Below are 16928 nucleotides of genomic sequence, written 5' to 3'. Positions count from 1 at the left end.
GCCACAACTACTGAAGCCTGTGTACCCTAGAGCCCATGTTGCACAAGAGACATCACTGCAATGAGAGCCCACGCATCGCAACCAGGAGTGGGCCCCACTCACCGCAACTAGAGAAAAGCCCTAGTGCAGCGACGAAGACCCAACACAGCCCCAAACAAACAAACGGAGTTATATGTTAGAAAAGCAGTTATATTGTTAAAAAATCTTTGAACATATGTCAAAGATTTTTGACTCACGAGTTTACTAGGGAGCTAGTAAGATGTTACAGCCAATTCAAAGGAGGATTAAAAAACCCAGACACAGGCCAATGCGGAGTGCCCAAATGAATTTGCAAACAGGTGCGAAACTGGTCAGTGTGCAAAGGGCAGACATCAATTGTGTCTCTACCGGATGCAGGTCATTTGCATGTCTAAGGAAGAGACTCATTTGCATCACAGTCTGTTTTCTACCTCGTGGGAAATACCTTGAAGACTCTGCCTCTGCAAGGCCAGGATGACCCAGGAGGGTGCACTAGGCAAGACACCGGCCATCTTTTTGCCCAGTTCAAAACCTTGCATAATTTTACACACACATGCACACACAGAGTCACAATCACTAACAAAGGCAGTCACGCACACACAGCCACAGCACACACACGGGCCTCCCTCTGTGTGTGTCTGGGTGTCTCTCTGACTCTCCTTTTGCGGTGAGAGTGATTCAGGCTCCCACCTCCAGCCTTTGCTCCGCCTGCTCAGCACACATGTCCATCAGCCCTCTGCCCACCCACATCTTGCTCATCTCTCTGAGCTTCCAAGCAATGCCTCTCTGAGCAGGAATCTCTCTTTCCACTCCACCCCACCCTGTCCTTACTTCCATCTGTCTTCCACGAGCTTCCACGTGGGCACCTGTGTAGGGTAGAAGGAGCCTGGACTCCAGAATCGTTCGGTCTGAGTCCCAGATGTGGCACTTGCCCATCATGTGACCATGGGCAAGTCACAGCTCTGAACCTCGGTCTCTCCACTTCATCAAGTGGGATGATAACAGAACCAACCTCATGGGTTGTTTCTATTTTGCTTTGAAGATTAAATTAGCAGAGGCAAAGAATGCCCCTTTGGCAGAGGGTCTGACGCACAGGAGAAGAGGCCGACAGAGGATAAGATGGTTGGATGTCATTGCTGATTCAATGGACGTGAACTGGGGCGAACTCCGAGAGATGGTGAGGGACACGGAGGCCTGGCATGCTGCCGTCCATGGGGTCGCAAAGACTTGGACACAACTTGGCGACTTAACAGGTGACACACACAAAGTGCTCAGTACAGGTCAGCTGCTGTGAAAATGGGCTCCTAATCCCCTTTCAATGGGTAGCCTGCTAAAGGGCTCAGTCAGCAGGAGGGGTCGCCTTCCAATAGCTGGAATGGAAGGTCTCCTTGGCGCCCGCCCCGGACCTGCCCCCCAGACCTGCCCCTACCCAGCTGCTGTCGATCCCCAGAGCTGGGATTAAGCAGAGAGGCTGCCAGGAACCCCAGCCCCAGGAGGGGTGCAGGGACTGATGGCTGCAGCTGGGCTGAAGTCCCCCGGGCTGCGGTGATGGATGGGGGGCTGGTTGGTGGAGGAAGGGGCCACTCTGGACGACAGCTGGCCAGGCGCTGATGGATGTCACAGGGGAGCAGCGATGGCAGGAGGACTGCAGAGTCTAAGAGGCTGAGGGAGGCTAAAGCCCAGCCTCTGGAAAAGCCTGCCTGGGGCTCAGCTAGAAGAGTTACGGCCGGTGGTGGGGGGCGGGCCTTGGAGACCTTGAGCACTGTGTGTCCTGGATACTTCCTCCTAGAAACGCTGTTGTGAGGCCAACACCTAAAGGGCCCACGAACTTCAATGTCAGACTCTGGTGGTTGAGGCTAGTAGCATCAATAGCAATGTGATCCCAGTCAATCCTTATAACCACTTGGGTAATAGTTTACTATTTTCCCAAGTTTGCCTGTGGAGATACTGAAGCTTAGATGGGGTCAAAGGAGCCAAGATCTGTCTCAGAGCAAAGCCTTTTCCACCTCCCAGGAAGCCAAGGGGTCCTCTGAGTAGCACTCAGGAAGTCTTCCTTATGATCACCAGCTCTAACTTGCTTGTTCAGATCATCATTCATTCATTCATGTATTCATTCATCTGTCCACCAAACCCCAGCTGATTTCTTCCTCCACGCTGGGCCCTGGCTGGGTGCCAGGGATACCCCAGTACTCAGACACGGCCTCCGACCTCACAGAGCTCAGTCCCCAGGAAGAAATAGACCAAAGGCACACTATCCCAACTCTGGACCTTGCGGGTGTGGAGTGGTCAGGGATGGCTTCCTGGAGGAGGTGGACCCTGAGCAGACACCCGAAGGACAAAGGGAAGGAAGAACCCATTTTTCTCTGGGTGGGGCAGTGAGTGGGAAGGAAGAAAGGAAGACTTCAGTGGTGGAGACAGTTGAGCTGTATCCTGAATGACAAATAGGAAACAGAGATACAGGCAAGATTTTCCAGCAGCAAGAAGAATATACACAAAGGCCCAGATGCAGGAATTGCCATAAGGTGAGGGGGTGCAGAAGGTCCCAGTGGATGGTATGCAGGAGCCTGGGATGCAAAAAGAAATGGTACATGATTGGATCAGAGACAAGACAGGATCCAGGTCTAAAAGGCTTTTTGTGTGTGTGTGTGATACAGTTGACATAAAATGTATAGTTTCAGGTATGCAACGATGATTTAATATGTGTATATACTGTAAAATGCCATCACAACAAGTTTAATTAACATTCATTACCTTGCACAGTTTTTTTTTCTTGTGATGAGAACCTTAAAGATCTCCCCTCTTAGCAACTTTCAAATACATAATAGTACATGATTGTTAACTGCAATCACCAATGCTGTGCATTATATTCACAGGACTTATTTATCTCATGACTGGAACTTTGTGGCTTTTGACCCCCTTCCCCCATTTCATGCCTCCCCATCCCTACCCCCTGGCCTCTGGCAATCACCAATCTGTTTCCTGTATCATTTGGCTTTTTTAGATTCCACATATAAAGTGAGATCATACCATTTTTTTATTTCTCTGTCTGACTTATTTTGCTTAGCATAATGTCCTCAAGGTCCATCCATGTTGTGATAAATGGCAAGGTTTCATTCTTTTTTTATGGCTGAATAATATTCCATTGTATATAGATACCACATTTTCTCTATCCATTCATCCATCAGTGGACACTTAGCTTGTTTCTGTATCACTATTGTAAGTAACTCTGCAATGAACATGCAGATATCTTTTTAAGATAGTGGTTTAATTTCCATAGGATATATACCCAGGAGTGGAATTGATGGATCATAGGGTATTTCTAATATTTTGAGGCACCTCCATACTGTTTTCCATAGTGGCTGCACCAGGTTGCATTCCCACTCTAGACACCAGAGTTCCCTTTCCTCCACACCCTCACCAGCACTCATTGTGCAGTCACTCAGTCGTGTCCGACTCTTTTCGACCCCATGGACTGCAGCACGCCAGGCTTCCCTGTCCTTCACCAGCACTTGTTATCTCTTGTCTTTTTGTTAATAGCCATTCTGACGGGTTTGAGGGAAGAGGTTTTGAATACCGTGGAGGGTGTGACTTTATCCTGAGGCTGACAGAGGACCACTGACTACGGCAAGCAGGAGACTGACTCATGAGATCTGTATTTTTTAGAAAGAGAACCCTGGCTGCCATTGGGAGGGTGATTAAAGTGGAGCCTGGAGGCCACTGGGAGGCCTAAGCAGTGATTCAGGAGCGAGGCTGAGGGTCCAGCCGGGGCAGGGATGGGTGGTGGACATTCAGCATTGACGACGCTGAGTGGACAAGGCTGGAGCAAATAATTTCCTGGGCAAATGTTACCACAGAGAGGCATGGATGTCCTCCTCACCTGTTTGTATGTCTTTTATAAATGACAAAGCATTGGATTAAGTTTTGAGGGGTTCAGTGGCACACTGAGGCTCCATTAGCAGGTGGTAGAGCCAGAATGGAAACCCCGGAGTGCCCCTTTAGAAACCGAATTCTGGTCTCTTTCTGGGTGGCTTTCAACCGTGTTGCCCTTCCAGGAATGATCTGCAGGGGGAGTCAGAGAGCAGGGGACGTGCCCCCGAGGCCGAGAGGCACCCAGCCAGAAGGGGGCGCTGTGGTCACGGGCTACCGGGCCAGCGGCATCCGGGTTGCCGGCGGAGGACTGGGCCGCCTGGGCTGGCGAGTCAGCTCTTACCCGCGGTTTACAGAGGAGGAACCCCACGACCAGAGAGCAGGAAAGGGTCTCCCAAGGGGTGAATCAGCGTCTCAGGATACTGCCTAGTCCACTGCTCCCGCTTGGAAACCTGAACTGCGTTTCCCAGATCTGAGAGCACCAGAGGGGGCGTGGAGGTCAAGAGTGGGATCCGGGACCCCCAGACTTTCCCTTAGGAGTAGGAACCCCCGGTTTCACCAATACCCAATTCAGTTCCGCTAGCCCAGGGACGGCGGAGCCTGGTAGGCTGCCGTCTATAGGGTTGCTCAGAGTCGAACACGACTGACACGACTTAGCAGCAGCAGCAGCAGGCCGGAGAGTGATGGAGACGAGCCTCAGGATGTGGTCCACGGAGTGAGCCAAGACTACCGGAAAGAAACTTCCAGGCTTCTCCCAGTGGATGGGCTCCCGGGAGGGCTTGTGTATAAAGGGTGGTGACGGAGGGGCGACACCAGGTGGCAGGCACCCTTCAAGCCCGGGCATCCTGTGGTTCATCTCCTCCCTTTTCCGTTTTCTAACTCAGGGTTTCCAGGGCGGCAGCCGCTGAAGGTTCTTGCCTGGCATGTCTCTCGTTGGTGTGTGGGGCCCCAGGGTAGAGGAAAGGGATCAAGACTGGTATAAGTGCCCCGCTCTGTGGCCTGGGTTTCTTCCTGCTCGTCAGCAATTAGGTTTAGTGAGCCCAGCGCAGGGGTGGGAAGGGTGGTGAGAAGCCAGTGCGTTCAAACCCTGAAGCTACCACTCAACAGTGTGTGACCCAGGGCTCCACGCCCCTCTCTCAGCCTCGTCTGTAAATTGGGGAGACTGAACCCCATTTTGTGAGAAAGCTGCCTCTTGTGTGAAATAAAAATTACCCACACAGGCCTGGCACACACAGGGGGCTCTGTCTCTCTCTGGCAAATCCCTTTGGGCCAGTTACAGTATGCAGTGGTGAAGCCAGAATTAGGGCTTTGGATAGAGGAAAACAATAGAATGGGAAAGACTAGAGATCTCGTCAAGAAAATGAGAGATACCAAGGGAACATTTCATGCAAAGATGGACACAATAAAGGACAGAAATGGTATGGACCTAACAGAAGCAGAAAGTATTAAGAAGAGGTGGCAGGAATACACAGAAGAACTGTACAAAAAAGCTCCCAATGACCCGGACAACCACCATGGTGTGATCACTCACCTAGAGCCAGACATCCTGGAATGTGAAGTCAGGTGGGCCTTAGGAAGCATCACTACGAACAAAGCTAGTGGAGGTGATGGAATTCCAGCTGAGCTATTTCAAATCCTTAAAGATGATGTTGTTAAAGTGCTGTACTTAGTATCCCAGCAAATTTGGAAAATTCAGCAGTGGCCACAGGACTGAAAAAGGTCAGTTTTCATTTGAATCCCAAAGAAGGGCAGTGTCAAAGAATGTTCATACTACTGCACAATTGCACTCATCTCACATGCTAGTAAAGTAATGCTCAAAATCCTTCAAGCCGGCCTTCAACAGTATGTAAACCGAGAACTTCCAGATGTACAAGTTGGATTTAGAAAAGGCAGAGGAACCAGAGATCAAATTGCCAACATCTGTTGGACCATAGAAAAAGCAAGAGAATTCCAGAAAAACATCTACTTCTGCTTCATTGACTACGCCAAAGCCTTTGACTGTAGATCATAACAAACTGAAAAATTCTTAAAGAGATGGGAATACCAGATCACCTTACCTGCCTCTTGAGAAATCTGTATGCAGGTCAAGAAGCAACAGTTAGAATGGGACATGAAACAAGGGACTGGTTCAAAATTGGGAAAAGAGTACGTCAAGGCTGTATATTGTCACCCTGCTTATTTAACTTATATGCAGAGTGCATCATTCGAAATGCCAGGCTGGTTGAAGCTCAAGCTGGAATCAAGATTTCTGGAAGAAATATCAATAACTTCAGATATGCACATGACTCCACCCTTATGGCAGGAAGTGAAGAGGAACTAAAGAGCCTCTTGATGAAGGTGAAAGTGGAGAGTGAAAAAGTTGGCTTAAAACTCAACAGTCAGAAAATGAAGATTATGGCATCTGGTCCCATCACTTCCTGGCAAATAAATGGGGTAAAAGGGAAACAGTGACAGATTTTATTTTCTCAGCCTCCAAAATCACTGTGGATGGTGACTGCATCCATGAAATTAAAAGATGCTTGCTCCTTGGAAGAAAAACTATGACAAACCTAGACAGCATATTAAAAAGCAGAGATATCACTTTGGAACAAAGGTCTGTCTAGTCAAAGTTATGGTTTTTCCAGTAGTTATATATGGATGTGAGAGTTGGACCATAAAGAGGGCTGAGTGCTGAAGAACTGATACTTTTGAATTGTGGTGTTGGAGAAGACTCTTGAGAGTTCCTTGGTTAGCAGGGAGATCAAACCAGTCAGTCCTAAAGAAAATCAACCCTGAATGTTCATTGACAGGACTGATGGTGAAGCTGAAGCTTCAATACTTTGGCCACCTGATGCAGAGAGCTGACTCACTGAAAAAGACTCTGATGCTGGGAAAGATTGAAGGCAGGAGGAGAAGGGGATGACAGAGGATAAGATGGTTGGATGGCATCACCAATTTGATGGACGTGAGCTTGAGCAAACTCTGGGAGATAGTGAAGGACAGGGAAGTCTGGCATGCTGCAGTTCATGGGGTTGCAAAGAGTTGTACACAACCGAGTGACTGAACAAAAAATACCAGAGAGATGAATTTCACACACAAAAGAATTCCAGATAATTCACCTCAATCAGCCAGGTGTTCAAGGTCACCACCAACAGTGATAAGTCACCTTGAGGGCATGTACCCTTGACATGATTGTGTTAACAATGCCCTTTCACCTCTATGGTCTTCCTCCCAAAACACAGACTACATTCTTCTTTTTCTGGGAGGTGAGGCATGGAGCTTGCAGGATCTTAGTTCCTCAGCCAGAGATCTAAGCTGTGCCCCCTGCAGTGGAAGCAGGGAGTCTTAACTACTGAGTGGACAAGAGAAGTCATGAGGAGACAATCAGACAAACCCCGGTTGAGGGACTTGACAATTATTCCTGGAAAGAATCAAGGTGATCAAAAACTCAGGAAAGTCTGAGGAATTGTCACAGCCCAGAGCAACCTACATGTAATGTGGTGTCCCAAATGGGCTTCTGGAACAGATCAAGACTTTAAGGAAATTAGAATAAAGCACAGACTTTAGTAAGTAAAAATGTATTAATGTTAATAACAGGGGAAGCTGGATATGAGTTCTCTGTGTTACTTTCACAATTTTTCTCCGAGTCTGAAACTAAAATTTAAAGTTGATTTTTAAAATTTAAGGAGGGACATGAGTTGGCTGGTTTTTTTTTTTTTTCTTTTGCAACATGGACCTGGTGGCTTGGGGAAATTCCCTAATCCAGGATCGGACCCATGTTCCCTGCCATAGAAGTGCAAAATCTTAACCACTAGACCACCAAGGAAGCCAAGATGACTAATTTTTAATTTTGATTAATGAAGACATTAAAAATCTCACATTCCACTCCCCCATTGTTTCATAAAAGAGTCACTTCCACTCCCCCATTGTTTCATAAAAGAAAGGGGGTCCATAACAGAAGGAAGGTCTTCATCTCAGAATGGACAAGAGTTGAAACAGAGTTAGTCCAGATTAATAAGGAATTCAAACTCTGTATATTCCTTGTTTTGCCAAAGACCCATGAGAAATTGGGCCTGGAGAATGAGGGTAAAGTGAGAAATGGTAAAAGAAAACCACAGCTGAGAATACGAGATGCTGGACAAAAGCTGGAATGTGACTTGTAGTGTAAGGTGCTGGGGGGTGGCAGTGATGGGTGGCAGGGCTGGCAGTTGATGGGGCTTCTGTGCCAGTAGGGTGACCAGCTGTCCCGCCCACCTGGGACCAAGGGGTTTCCCAGGCCCTGCACCTTCAGCTTTAAAACTGAGACTGTGTGTGCTCAGTGGCTCAGCTGTGTCTAACTCTTTTGCATCCCCGTGGACTATAGCCCACCAGACTCCTCTGTCCATGGGATTCTCCAGGCAAGATTCTCCAGGCAAGAATACTGGAGTGGGTCCACTCCAGTGGATCTTCCCAACCCAGGGATTGAACCTGCATCTCTTGCATCTCCTGCATTGGCAGGTAGATTCTTTACCACTAGTGCCGCCTGGTCCTGGTGTTTAAAAAGTTTTAGTTTTGAAAGATTTGTTAGCCAGAGAAACCACTTCACTCATGACATACAATTTCAATTCTTTATAGATTATTTGACTTGATTTCCATATACACTCATTAAAAGAAAAGAAATAAAAACAATAGGAGTAACTGCACATACATCATCAAATGGGGCCCAGCAGCATCCAGAATTCAACAGCGCTGTCCCTTGTTAACAGTAATCTGGAGTACCAGTTGGGAAAGGGTCCTGGACAGTGCATTCACTCCTTGCATAAGACTTCAAATTTCCAGGGGCTTCCACTTATAATTCCGGGCTGCAAACTGATACCATTATCAGTTGTGAGCAAAAACGCAGCTCTGGTTTTACTTCAGCCTTTTTACAGTGCTGTTTCACCTCGTGAGTTAATAAAGCAGAAGTAGATGTTTTTCTGGAGCTCTCTTGCTTTTTCTATGGTCCAGCAGATGTTGGCAATTTGATCTCTGGTTCCTCTGCCTTTTCTAAACCCAGCTTGAACATCTGGTAGTTCTCGGTTCACGTATGTTGAAGCCTGGCTTGGAGAATTTTGAGCTTTACTTTGCTGGCATGTGAGATGAGTGCAGTTGTGCAGTAGTTTGAACATTCTTTGGCATTGCCTTTCTTTGGGATTGGTATGAAAATTGACCTTTTCCGGTTCTGTGACCACTGCTGAGTTTTCCAAATTTGCTGGCTTATTGAGTGCAGCACTTTCACAGTATCATCTTTTAGGATTCGAAATAGCTCAGCTGGAATTCCATCACATCCACTAGCTTTGTTCATAGTGATGCTTCCTAAGGCCCACTTGACTTTGCATTCCAGGATGTCTGACTCTAGGTGAGTGATCACACCATCATGGTTGTCCAGGTCATTAAGAGCTTTTTTGTGTAGTTCTGTGTATCCCTGCCACCTCTTCTTAGTATCTTCTGCTGCTGCTAGGTCCATACCATTTCTGTCCTTGATTGTGCTCTTCTTAGCATGAAATGTTCCCTTGTTAGCTCTAATTTTCTTGAAGAGATCTCTAGTCTTTCCCATTCTATTGTTTTCCTGTATTTCTTTACACGATCACTGAGGAAAGCTTTCTTATATCTCCTCGCTATTCTTTGGAACTCTGCATTCAGATGGGTTTATCTTTCCTTCTCTCTTTTGTCTTTCGCTTCTCTTCTTTTCACAGTTATTTGTAAGGCCTCCTCAGAAAACCATTTTGCCTTTTTGCATTTCTTTTTCTTGGGGATGGTCTTGATCACTGCCTCCTGTCATGAACCTCCGTCTATAGTTCTTCAGGCACTCTGTCAGCTCTCATCCCTTGAATCTATTTGTCACTTCCACTGTATAATTGTAAGGAATTTTATTTAGGTCGTACCTGAATGACCTAGTGGTTTTCCCTACTTTCTTCAATTTCAAGTCTGAATTTTGCAATAAAGAGTTCATGATCTGAGCCATAGTCAGCTCCTGGTCTTGTTTTTGCTGACTGCATAGAGCTTCTGCATCTTTGGAATCTGATTTCAGCATTGTCCATCTGGTGATGTCCATGTGTAGAGTCTTCTCTTGTGTTGTTGGAAGAGGGTGTTTGCTATGATCAGTGTGTTCTCTTGGCAAAAGTCTGTTAGCCTTTGCCTGCTTCATTTTGTATTCCAAGGCCAAACTTGCCTGTTACTCCAGGTATCTCTTGACTACCTACTTTTGCATTCCAGTCCCCTATGATGAAAAGGACATATTTTTTTGGTGTTAGTTCTAGAAGGTCTTGTAGGCCTTCATAGAACCATTCAGCTTCAGCTTCTTCGGCATTAGTGGTTGGGGCATAGGTTTGGATTACTGGGATATTGAATGGTTTGCCTCGGAAACGAGCAGAGATCATTCTGTTGTTTTTGATTGCACCCAAGTACTGCATTTTGGACTCTTTTGTTGACTGTGAGGGCTACTCCAGTTCTTCTAAGGGATTCCTGCCCACAGTAGTAGATCTAATGGTCATCTGAGTTAAATTCACCCATTCCAGTCCATCTTAGTTTGCTAATTCCTAGAATATCAACGTTTGCTCTTGCCATCTCCTGTTTGATCACTTCCAATTTGCCTTGATTCATGAACCTAACATTCCAGGTTCTTGTGCAGTATTGCTCTTTACAGTATCGGACTTTTCTTCCCCCACCAGTCACATCCACAACTGAGTGTTATTTTCACTTTGGCTCTGTCTCTTCATTCTTTCTGGAGTTATTTCTCCCTCTTCTCCAGTAGCATATTGGGCACCTACTGACCTGGGGAATTAATCTTTCAGTGTCCTATTTTTTTTTGCCTTTCATGCTGTTCATGGGGTTCTCAAAGCAAGAATACTGAAGTGGTTTGTCATTCTCTTCTCCAGTGGACCACGTTTTGTCAGAACTCTCCACTGTGACGGGTCTATCTTGGGTGGCCCTACATGACTTGGTTCATAGTTTCATGGAGTTAGACAAGGCTGTGGTCCATGTGATCAGTTGGTTAATTTTCTGTGATTGTGGTTTTCATTAAGTCTGCCCTCTGATGAAGAAGGATAAGAGGCTTCTGGAAGCTTCCTGATGGGAGAGACTGACTGGGGGGAAACTGGGTCTTGTTCCGATGGGCACGGCCATGCTCAGTCCAGTTCAGTCCAGTTCAGTTGCTCAGTCATGTCTAACTCTTTGTGACCCCATGGACTGCAGCACGCCAGGCCTCCCTGTCCATCACCAACTTCTGGAGATTGCTCAAACTCATGTCCATCGAGTCGGTGATGCTATCCAACCATCTCATCCTCTATCGTCCCCTTCTCCTCCTGTCTTCAATCTTTCCTAGCATCAGGGTCTTTTCCAATGAGTCATTTCTTCGCATCAGGTGGCCAAAGTATTGGAGCTTTAGCTTCAGCATCAGTCTTTCCAGTGAATATTCAGGACTGATTTCCTTTAGGATTGACTGGTTTGATCTTGCAGTCCAAGGGACTCTCAAGAGTCTTCTCCAGCATCTCAGTTCTAAAGCATCAGTTCTTTAGCGCTCAGCTTTCTTTATGGTTCAACTCTCACATACGTATATGACTCCTGGAAAAAGCATAACTTAGACTAGATGGAACTTTGTTGGCAAAGTAAAGCCTCTGTTTTTTAATATGCTGTCTAGGTTTGTCATAGGTTTTCTTCCAAGGAGCAAGCATCTTTTAATTTCATGGCTGCAGTTCCTTGGTGGCTCAGACAGTAAAGCATCTGCCTGCAATTCGAGAGACCTGGGTTTGATCCCTGGGTCAGGAAGATCCCCTGCAGAAGGGAATGGCAACCCACTCCAGTATTCTTGCCTGGAAAATCCCATGAATGGAGGAACCTGGTGGGCTACAGTCTATGGGGTCGTAAAGAGTGGGACATGACTGAGCAACTTCACTTTCATTTTCACTTTCACTTTGCAGTCACCATCTGCAGTGATTTTGGAGCCCAAGAAAATAAAGTCTGTCACTGTTTCCATTGTTTCCCCATCTATTTGCCATGAAGTGATGGGACCTCATGCCATGATCTTCATGTTTTGAATGTTAAGCTTTAAGCCAACCTTTTCACTCTCCTCTTTCACTTTTATCAAGAGGCTCTTCAGTTCCTCTTCACTTTGTGCCATAAGGGTGTTGTCATCTGCATATCTGCAGCTGTTGATGTTTTCATGCTCAGTAAATCTTTAATCCAGTTTTCTGCTGATGGACAGGGCTGTGTTCCCTCCCTGTTGTTTGACCTGAAAGCAAACTATGGTAGGGGTAATGAAGATAATGGCCACCTTCTTCAAAAGGTCTTGTGCTTACACTGTTGTATTCAATGCCCCTGACCCTGCAGCAGGCCACTGTTGACCCAGGCCTCCACTTGAGACTCCTGGACACTCACAGGCAAGTCTGCATCAGTCTCTTGTGGGGTGAGTTCTCCTTCCTCCGGAGTTCTGGTGCACACAAGGTTTTGTTTCTGCCCTCCAAGAGTCTGTTTCCCCAGTCCTGTGTAAGTTCTGTAATGAAGACCCAGTACAGTCCAAAAAAAAAAAAAAATGGTTTCATCCAGGGAACTTCCCTGATGGTCCAGTGGCTAAGACTGCATGTTCCCAATGTAAGGGGCCTTCATTCGATCCCTGGTCAGGGAACTAGACCCCACATGTTGCAACTAATGATCCCGTGTACATCAGCTAAAAAAAAAAAAAATCCCGTGTGCTGCAACTAAGACCCGGTGCAGCCAAGTAAATAAATATTAAAAAAAAAAAATCTCTCCCTGGAGGGGTGCAGCGAGGCCTGAGGGTGCTCAGTGGGCTCCTCCCTGGTGAGGCGCTCGTCCCTTGGGGTCAACTCAGCGAGGGAGAGGAAGCCACGGCCCCACGTCCTCGGGGTGTGACTCCCAGGGGGCCTTGCTCTCTTCTGTCCACCGTTTTATCACCCTGGTCTAGTGTTAAGAGCAGGGTGTCGGGAGCCAGCCAGAGTTGTGCCCCAGTGTCTTTGTGCCATTGAGATAATACTCGTGCCTCACGAGTCGGTTGTTGTGAAGCTGCGGTGAGTGGCTAGAGAACAGGGTCTGGCATGTGAGAAGCCTGTGTGTCCTGGGATTATTCTCAGAGTTTCTTGCCCACGTGTTTATCAAGGATCTCCAAATGTGCATGAAGACCCCAAGGTTCTTTCCCATATGACCCGGCATTTCTGCTCCTAGGCGTGGACCCAAGAGAAGCAGAAACACACAGAAATCCGTACAGGGATGTTCATAGCGGATTATTCATCATACCAAATGGAGGGACCAACCGAGTTGTCTTGGCAGCTGGATGAGTTGACAAACAAAATGTGGGATATCTGTACCATGAAATGTTACTGGTCAATACAAAGAAATAAAGTGTGTTTTAAAATTGAAGCATAGCTGATTTACAGTATTGTGTTAGTGTCAGGGGAACAGCAAAATGAGTCAGGTATGCATATATGTGTCTGTTCTTTTTCAGTTTCTTTTGCATTGTAGGTTATTACAAAATGTTGAGTATAGTTCCCAGTGCTGTACGGTAGATCCCTATTGGTTATCTATTTTATATATAGTGGTGTGTATATATTAATCCCCAACTCCCAATTTATCCCCCTCCCCAAGGGATGAGGTACTGATATTGGAACCGATCGGTGTCATTTCATGGGGGCTCTGAAGAGCTGTGGTACCCCGTCCTTTATGTCTCACTGCAGAGAACTCAGCAAGAGCAAAGTGGGAGATAAGAAGTGACTTATCAGAATAGCTTGCGAGGCTTCCATGCAGGTGGGTGAAAAGTGCCATGCCCTGAGAACTTACTGGGTACAGTTTTATAATCAAAGGAAAAGTGGGGAGGGGGAGAAGACCTTCTTTGTCTTTCTCGAGTAAACATCATGGTGCCATCATCAACTCTTCCTCCACGTCGGACAAAGGCTTTTTCTCGTCCCTACATGGTCAAGCTGGGCCCACAAATTATTGTTTTCTTCTGTGTGTGCAGTGAGCGTGTCCCAGGACCATTACATTATTGAGCTCACTGCCCGGGATGTGGTCTCATGGCACCACTGTTTTACTGTTTTGGGTGCTTGTCTTGGGCTTCTGTCTCATGGTTTTGTTGATAAGCAAGCCCGCTTGGTTTTGTGGTTAAGCAAACCTGCTTTCTCGAGTAATCATTAACTTTACAGGGGTCTCCCGTATTTTTCTACTTACAGTCACCTAGTGGGATTAACTAATTAATCACCTATTTTGTCCCTTCAGGTCCTTGCTGGTTATCTATTTTATACATAGTGGTGTGTACATGTTAATCCTAAACTCCTAATTCATCCCCCTCCCCAAGAACTGAAGTACTGATACGTGCTACAATGTGGGTGAACCTTGACACCCTGACCCTAAGGAGACGAGAGGCCCTAATATACAAGATAGCACTCACAGGAAACGTTCAACATAGGCAAATCTGTAGAGACAGAAACATTAGTGGGGCCCCTTGGACTGCGAGGAGATCAAACCAGTCAACTTTAAAGGAAATCCGTTCTGAATATTCTTTGGAAGGACTGATGCTGAAGCTGGAACGCCAATCCTTTGGCCACCTGATGAGAAGAACTGATTCATTGGAAAAGACCCTGATGCTGGGAAAGATTGAAGGCAGGAGGAGAAGGGGGTGACAGAGGATGAGATGGTTGGATGGCATCACCGACTGGATGAACATGAGTTTGAGTAAACTCCGGGAGTTGGTGATGGACAGGGAGGTCTGGTGTGCTGCAGTCCAGGGGGTTGCAAAGAGTTGGACACGACTGAGCGACTGAAATGAGCTGAACTGAGGCTGTGGGGAGCAGAATGAGGAACAGGAAAGTGATAGTAAAGGGTGCAGGGTTTCTGTCTGAGCTGATGAAAATGTTCTAAAATTGACTGTGTGGTGGTTGTACGACTTTGAATATACTAAAAATTATTGAAATGTTCACTTTAAATGGGTGAACTGTATGATATGTGAGTTAAAAAAAAAACATTTGGCCACACCGTGGGATCTTAGTTCCCCAGCCGGGGATCAAACCCCTGCCCCCTGCAGTGGAAGTGTGGAGTGTTAACCACTGGACCACTGGGGAATTCCCTGGTATATGAATTACATCTTGATAAAGCTATGGTGGGGGGTGGGGGAAGGATTCCAAAACTTTCAGCTGAGCCAAATCCAGTTTTCAGGGTATTTCTTTAAAGGTCACACACTTGGCCTCCAGGGGGCCGTGTTAGGCTGCTGAGAAGCGGCGTTTCTCTTTCGCTTTTGGTCCACAGTTAACTCAGATTTCTCTACCTGCCTTGCTCACATCAGACTTCAGCATTTCGCATGTACATCGCCTGCTTTCTCAAGCTCGCCAAGGTTGTCTGGGTCCCTTGGCTGTGTCCCCGCCTGCCTCCAGGCTGGCTGGCTGCTCTTCCCTCAGCCTCAGTCCCTCATTCCAGCTCCGATCACTCTTTCAAAGGGGCTTCTGGGGATGGGGGGTCAGGCAGGGCCAAGGCAGGAGGTCGTGCATGAGAACAGAGTGACCAGGTACACAGGTGCTGGGGAGCCAGAGGCCTGGGAAGGTAGGGGGGTGGCTGCAGCCCCGTGTCCTTGACTGAGTGTGGGTCAACCCGCCTGCTCCTGCCCAACTGTGCAGAAGCCAAGAGGCGATGATGGAGGAGGCAGCAGGTGCAGAGGTAAGCCCGTGGGCCCTGAAGGTGCACTGGGTTCAAATCCCACTCCCACTGGCTGTGGACTCTGGGTAAATGGTCTCCCTTATATAAGCCTCAGTTTCCTCCTCTGTAAAATGGGGCTAACAGCGCATAGCTTGTGAGTTTCTTATAAAAAATAATTAAAGGCAGCAACATGTTAAACACTTGGCATGGGCTGGAGTGTAGATTGGGATCATCTGGAATGCTGCAGGGGAGGCCCAGGAGTTCCAGCCCCAGGGTAATTCTTGGCTGGCTGTGTGACCCTGGGCAAAGCCCTCAACCTCTCTGAGCCCTGCTCAGAGATAACAGTTCTGCCTGTTTCATGAAGGTGAGATGGAGATAACAGTTCTGCCTGTTTCATGAGGGTGCAAGTGAGGACTCAGGACAATAGGCGCCTCATGAGCCTGGGTATCAAGACCTGGTTCTCTCCCTCGGGACACTGGTCAGGCTGCCCACCCCAAGCCGGCTCTCTCCTCTCTGGGTTTGCTTCTTCCTTCCTCCTCTGCAGTATCTTTCCGGTGAGCCAATGTGCATACAGCCAAGCTCTGTAGATTGGAGCAAAGGGCCGGGATGAGTTTGGGATGGATGTCACGGGTCATGCTTGCCAGTGATGCCATTCCACCCCTTGGCTATGACTCAGCCATTAGGATATGATTTCACATCCCGTGGAGGATCCTACCAGAGGGACCATCCTGACCATCCCCCCCATCCCAGCATTGGATGAAAAGACCTTTTAGCTGGCCCCTACCCCAGTGCTCAGGGGGGACTGTAGTCGTGATGAACGGCAGTGATTTGTGGAACCTCCAGTCGCCTGCGTCACCAGGGCTGGTGGCACATCAGAGAGGAAGTCGTCTAGAGCTCTGTCTGCTGGCATGTGGCCCCTCTGTCCTCATGAAATATTTCATAGTAATAACCCTAAGCTGACTCCACCACCCACCGTGTATCTGACCTGTGATGTCACTGCATCTCCACTTCAGTTTCCCAGGCGGTAGAACAAGTGCCGGAAGAGATCCATTTTTTCCTTCACTGATTCCCGCATTCAGTCATTCCACAAATGCGTGTTGAAGCACCAGCCAGGCGTACCTGCCGGGAGATGCAGCTGTGGGCACCTGGTGAGGTCCTGGCCCTCACAGCTGGGGCATTCCAGTGGGGGGACAGTCAACAGACAAGCAGGTATGAACTGACAAACTGCGGGGGCCCATGGGGGGAGAACTCCATGCTGGGGCCGGGGACGGGGGAAGGGTGTGGGCAGGAGCGGGGAGGTGACCAGAGCTGGGGCCCCTGAGACAGCCCAAGGAGTTTGTGCTTCATGCTCAGGCTCCTGGGGATCGCACCACAGGACCTCCATCTAGGGAGCGGCATGATCGAATCTGCCC

The 16928-nt window shown here is 47.7% G+C and overlaps 1 long non-coding RNA gene across 3 annotated transcripts in view; it reads left to right on the top strand.

Moving 5' to 3' along the window:
- LOC109578882 (uncharacterized) overlaps window positions 1-16928 on the top strand; it is a 63837-nt gene that overhangs the window by 25727 nt on the left and 21182 nt on the right. The gene's annotated exons all lie outside the window — the stretch shown is intronic.

This window comes from Bos indicus, chromosome 25 (assembly GCF_029378745.1).
Source record: "Bos indicus isolate NIAB-ARS_2022 breed Sahiwal x Tharparkar chromosome 25, NIAB-ARS_B.indTharparkar_mat_pri_1.0, whole genome shotgun sequence".
In the NCBI taxonomy this organism is placed as follows: Eukaryota; Metazoa; Chordata; class Mammalia; order Artiodactyla; family Bovidae; genus Bos; species Bos indicus.
Note: the sequence above shows the minus strand (reverse complement) of the source record. Positions and strands in the feature narration are given on the sequence as shown.